This window comes from Trichoplusia ni, assembly GCF_003590095.1.
Source record: "Trichoplusia ni isolate ovarian cell line Hi5 chromosome 28 unlocalized genomic scaffold, tn1 tig00002039_group27, whole genome shotgun sequence".
Classification (NCBI taxonomy): domain Eukaryota; kingdom Metazoa; phylum Arthropoda; class Insecta; order Lepidoptera; family Noctuidae; genus Trichoplusia; species Trichoplusia ni.
The window spans coordinates 29,479-34,978 of NW_020799942.1; the positions used below are offsets into that span (position 1 = coordinate 29,479).

Below are 5,500 nucleotides of genomic sequence, written 5' to 3' on the forward strand. Positions count from 1 at the left end.
ATAGCAACTAAATTTTCAGTCAGTATTGTTGAACTATGAAAATAAGGAATGCTATAAGCCAGCGGATATTGATTTGTTAGTTTTATTTCTTTTATCACTCCATTGATTAACTAAATGTACGGTGACTCTCTTTTCAGTATTTTCTTACGTTTTACCAAAGACACTGTTGTTTAATAATTTAAAAAAGTCTTGTTCGAATGTACTTTTTGCCTTCTGTCGGAGTTGAGTGTTTAATTCTATACACGGTGATTTCTTAGTCGTCTTACAAAAGCAGCCCAGTTCATGTATCCGACGTAAAATACCCCTAGGCGCGATTATTATTATTTTTATCATCAACTAAGATTTTTTTTTTTTTTTTTTTTTTTTTTTTTTTTTTTTTTTGTGGGTAGACACAGTGAGACACACATATATTTTTTTTGCTCCTATTTATTATTCTTTATTAATCTTATTCTAGAATATTTTAATGTTTTGACCGACCCAGTTGCTTTATAGACCCCCCTTTACTCACTAATAACTGTTTTCAAGTCATTTACGCTACTCTTTAACTTTCACCTTTGACACCGCACTTCATCACCATGGATGCTAAACTAGCACTGAACCTGGAAGAGTTGGAATCCCTCTTCACTACAAAGATGGCTGCTTATGAAGCAAAGTTGGCATCCGCTACCGCTGGCTCCTCCTCCTCTGCTGCTTCAACACCAGTTGCAAGTCTAACCTCACTCTCGCAAGAATTTAGTGACTTCAAAAGCTTTGTTATGCAAGCTCTTTCAAAGTTCAAAACTCAATTGGAGTTACTTTCAAAAGGTTTTGACAGGCATGAAACTATTATGCGGCGCAAGGTGCTTTTAATCCATGGAGTCCCTGAAGCTAAAGATGAGAAGGTCCCTGATGTTGTCTCTCAAGTATTCCATGACAGCTTGAAGTTGAACGAGCTCTCCAGGGAGAACATCCATGTGTGCCACCGGTTAGGATCAGGCAAGCGTTCCAGGCCAATACTTGTCAGGTTTTTCCACCACCGAGCATCGCCAACTTGTTTGGGATGCCAAGAAATCACTTAAAGGTACCGGTTACACTATATCTGAATTCTTGACTCGTATGCGACACCAAACCTTCGTTGCCGCACGCAAACATTTTGGAATGTCTAATTGCTGGTCGAGTGAGGGCAAGATATTAATCATCACTCCTGACAAGTCTCGTCACAAATTAGAAAGCATGGATGAACTTCAAAAACTTCTTTCTAAATATCCCCTGAGCAACGATGTCCTTGCGCAGCCGGCAGTTCCAACTTCGCCTCAGCCTGCTCCATTGTCTTCCGAGCCCGCTACACCGTCAACAAGCTCCAAAGAAGGTTAAAGCGTCGCAATTAAGTAGTTTTATAATCATGCATGTTTATCTATAGTATCCGTTCTGACTTTGCTGCTTTGCACCTCTTTTTACTGCTGCATCATAGCTTACTCTTATATAACTTTTTGTTTCAACCACCGTCTTGCACTTATTTTATTTCCTTTCGTTGATACCTTCATTTTTATTACTTTATTATTATAAATTAGTCGGTAACCTATTCAATATTGTTATTGACATATCCGTCGCTGAGAACTGACAGCTGTCAGCTGCCAACTGTCAAACGCAATAATGCGTTCTGTTCATTACGTTTCGTTTCATCATTAGTCTAGGTGCATCGCAGTGAAGTCTTATTTACTTATAATTATTTTTTCTTTTTTTCCGTATTTTGTATTTTTCTTGAGAGTTGGGAGGTTGTCTTTTAAGCAACCCATCGAGCCACTTATTGCATATTTTAACTTATTTTAAATTTTAATTTTATACATTTGTATTAAATTTATATATCATAATCTTACATGGATGTTGTAGAAAATTTTAACGATAGCTTCTTCTCATGTTCCACATCCGATAGTTTTGCTAGCGCAGACAGTCACGATGCATCAATCCCACGTTCGCTGCATGAAAACCTTTCTCATCTTTTTTCTAATTACCCCAAAAATCTCCATATCGCCCACATCAACGCTCAGAGTGTTCCTGCTCACTACTCCGATCTTCTGGCATCCTTTAGTAGCGTCCATCTTGACATCCTTCTCGTTTCTGAATCGTTCCTTAAGCCCTCCCTTCCTTCGACCCACTTTGCGCTTCCCGGTTTTGTGTTGATTCGCAACGATAGAACTGGGAAAGGCGGGGGTGGAGTTGCTATCTATCTCCGAGCCGATTTATCCTACAAGATTATTTGTACATCTCCTTCCCTTTACTCCGAATCGGCTGAATACCTTTTCCTTGAGGTCCTGGTCAATCACTCCAAAATTTTAATCGCTGTTTTTTATAGTCCCAATTGCCACATTAACTATTTTGATGATCTGGAAATGCAGCTCTCTAACCTTTGTCCCCTGTATCATCACGTCATCATAATGGGTGACTTCAATACATGTTTATTGAAGAATGACTCCCGTGCGAGAAGACTGCAAGGCCTACTATCGTCTATCAATCTTCATATTCTCCCTCTTTCTGCCACTCACTTTGCCCCGAATTCATCTCCTTCCTTGCTTGATCTCATGTTTGTATCGTCTCCATCTAATGTTTCTGACCATGGCCAACTTCCTGCATGTTTTTCCTACCACAACCTTCTCTTCCTTTCATATCGTATTCGTACCCCTAAACTCAAACCTCAACTCTTGAGGTTGCGTAGCTTTAAGAGTATGAACTTGGAGGCATTGCGCCATGATGCCAATCTTATTGACTGGAGCCCTGTGGCAGATATCTGTGACATTGACGACAAAGTTAACCTATTCACATCTCTCTTACTTGATTTATTCGACCGACATGCTCCAGTTCGTTTAGTGAAAGTTCGTCGTGAACCAGCTCCTTGGATCACACCCACCATTCTGGATGCCATGGCTCGGAGGGACAGAGCAAAGCGCAAATTTGAACGCAGGCCTACTGTTGACAACCTTGTCCACTACAAAACTGCACGCAACCACTGTAACCATCTATGCCAGTCCGCCAGGAGAAAGCACTTTCACGATAACCTCGTCGATCGTGGCTCCAGCGACGTCTGGAAATTTCTGCGGTCAGTTGGAATCGGCAGGCCTAGCCTGAGTGCCGATAAAGAAATTGACCTTACTGCCTTAAATCACCATTTTTCTCTTCCCCCTATTACTCTTGACATTTCTACTAAATCTTCCACTCTACTCGAGCTTACTTGTCTACCGGCTCCTCGCTGTCCTCATTTCTATTTTTCTCCTGTTACTGAAGATGACGTCAGAAAATCTGTTTTAGCCATTTCATCCTCTGCGGTGGGTAACGACAACCTGTGCTCTCGTATGGTATTCCCCATTCTCCCACAATTACTCCCCATTCTTACACATTTATTCAACTATTCTCTCTCATCCAATTCCTTTCCCTCTGCGTGGAAACGCGCTCATGTTATTCCTCTCCCGAAATCCTCGAATCCCACCTCTTTCTCCCAATACCGACCTATTTCAATACTTCCTTTTCTCTCCAAAGTACTTGAGCACATAGTCCATCGTCAAGTCTCTGATTTTCTGACGTCTTTCAGTCTCATTTCTCCTTTCCAATCCGGTTTCCGTCCTGGCCACAGTACCGTCACAGCTCTCCTTAATGTCACGGATGATATCCGCTGGGCTATGGAAAATAAATCTCTCACTATCCTTGTACTTCTCGACTTCAGCTCTGCTTTCAATTCTGTAGATTTTGATATCCTCCTAGGTGTTCTGCAGGCTCTTAATTTCTCCTTCTCTTCCTTGACCTGGTTTGATTCTTACCTCCGGGGTCGGCAGGTTTTCAGCGGGTCCGCCTTGATGAGACCTACTCTGACTGGTGCGATCTTGTTGCGGGCGTACCTCAAGGAGGCGTCCTTTCTCCTCTTCTTTTCTCAATCTTTATTAACTCCATTTCCAAATTCATATCCTCAAACTTTCACCTATATGCTGATGACCTGCAGGTTTATTGTCATTTTTCTTTGCCCGATGCTAACTCAGCTATAGATGCTATGAATCGTGACTTAGCGAGCATCGGCAAGTGGGCTAAATCTTATGGTCTACAAGTAAACCCTGCAAAGTCAAAGGCAATGATTATTGGCAGTAGGCACTATCGTAACGCTCTTGATCTGTCCTCTCTAAGGCCTCTGTGTCTTGATGGTGAGATGATCCCCTACTCGGAGACGGCTAAAAACCTGGGGGTGTTAATGGATTCACACCTCTCATGGCGTGATCAGGTAAACGAGGTTAGTCGCAAGGTCCACTTTTCCTTACACTCTCTCGATGCTTACAAACTTTTCTTCCCCACAAGACTAAAATTCTATTAGCCCAATCCCTTATCCAACCCATTATTGACTATGCCGATGCTTGTTACTTGGATGCCACCGAGGAGCTGCTTAATAAGCTTGAGTACTTGCAAAATTTGTGTATCCGCTTTATTTTTGGGCTAAAAAAATACGATCACATCTCGCAGTTTCGCAAAGAACTCAAGTGGCTCCCGATTCGCCTTCGCAGGAACACTCGTATCCTATGTCTCCTATACAATGTTCTTCACAACCCACTATATCCTTCCTATTTGCGTGACCGCTTCTCCTATATCCGCCCTCCCGACGCCCTTTGCAGATCACACCTTAAATCCCATCTCAAAATTCAACCCCACTCCACCGACTTCTATTCCTTCTCCTTCTCTGTTCATGCAGCGCGACTGTGGAATGCCCTACCGCCTAGCATTCGTGGCTCCCAATCTGTCAGCCTATTCAAACGTCGTGTCAAAGAACACTATCTCGCCTCAGTAAGATAGTCTTATTTCCTCATCCATGTAACTTTATATATATATATATGTATATATCCATGTATATATTTGATATAAATTGTACTTCTTTTTTTCCTATATATTTTTTTTTTTTTTTTACACACTGTGTCTATGTTTCCTTTTTTCTTATCTCCTGTCGCAGGTCTGCTGGCAGAAATTTCTTAAAGAAATAAGCAGTACCTTTGTACCTATTGTATTTTCATTTTTATACTTGTTTTATTCCTACAATGTTGTGTGTACATAAATAAATAAATAAATAAATAAATAAATAAGTACGAAGCAAAATTAAACAAGAGAAATCTAAAATATACTCTTAAAAATGATAAAAACGTCGCCGCCCGCACCCCTCACCATTGTTACAAGGCTCGGACCGCGCTCGCAACAGAGCTGTGTTTCTAAAAAACTACGAATTGCATTATAATATTGAATAAAAATTGCATTTTGAATTTATTCAAATCTCATAAATACCTATTTTTTTATCATGAATGTGTTCTAGTCATTGGATACATGAACTGGGCTGCTTTTGTAAGACGACTAAAAAATCACGGTGTATACTGTTTTAAATAAGGACTTTGTTTAAAATTAATAGCTCTGTGAATCTTACGTAATATTAAACCATGCTCTTGACACTTTTTTAAATGAACATAGTGTATAACATATTTTTTTTTGTTTTACCACCTGGAAG

At 40.5% G+C, this 5,500-nt stretch overlaps 1 pseudogene; it reads left to right on the forward strand.

Moving 5' to 3' along the window:
* The first annotated feature begins 575 nt into the window (after positions 1-575).
* LOC113506858 lies at positions 576-1,353 on the forward strand (annotated as a pseudogene).
* The last annotated feature ends 4,147 nt before the right edge of the window (positions 1,354-5,500 follow it).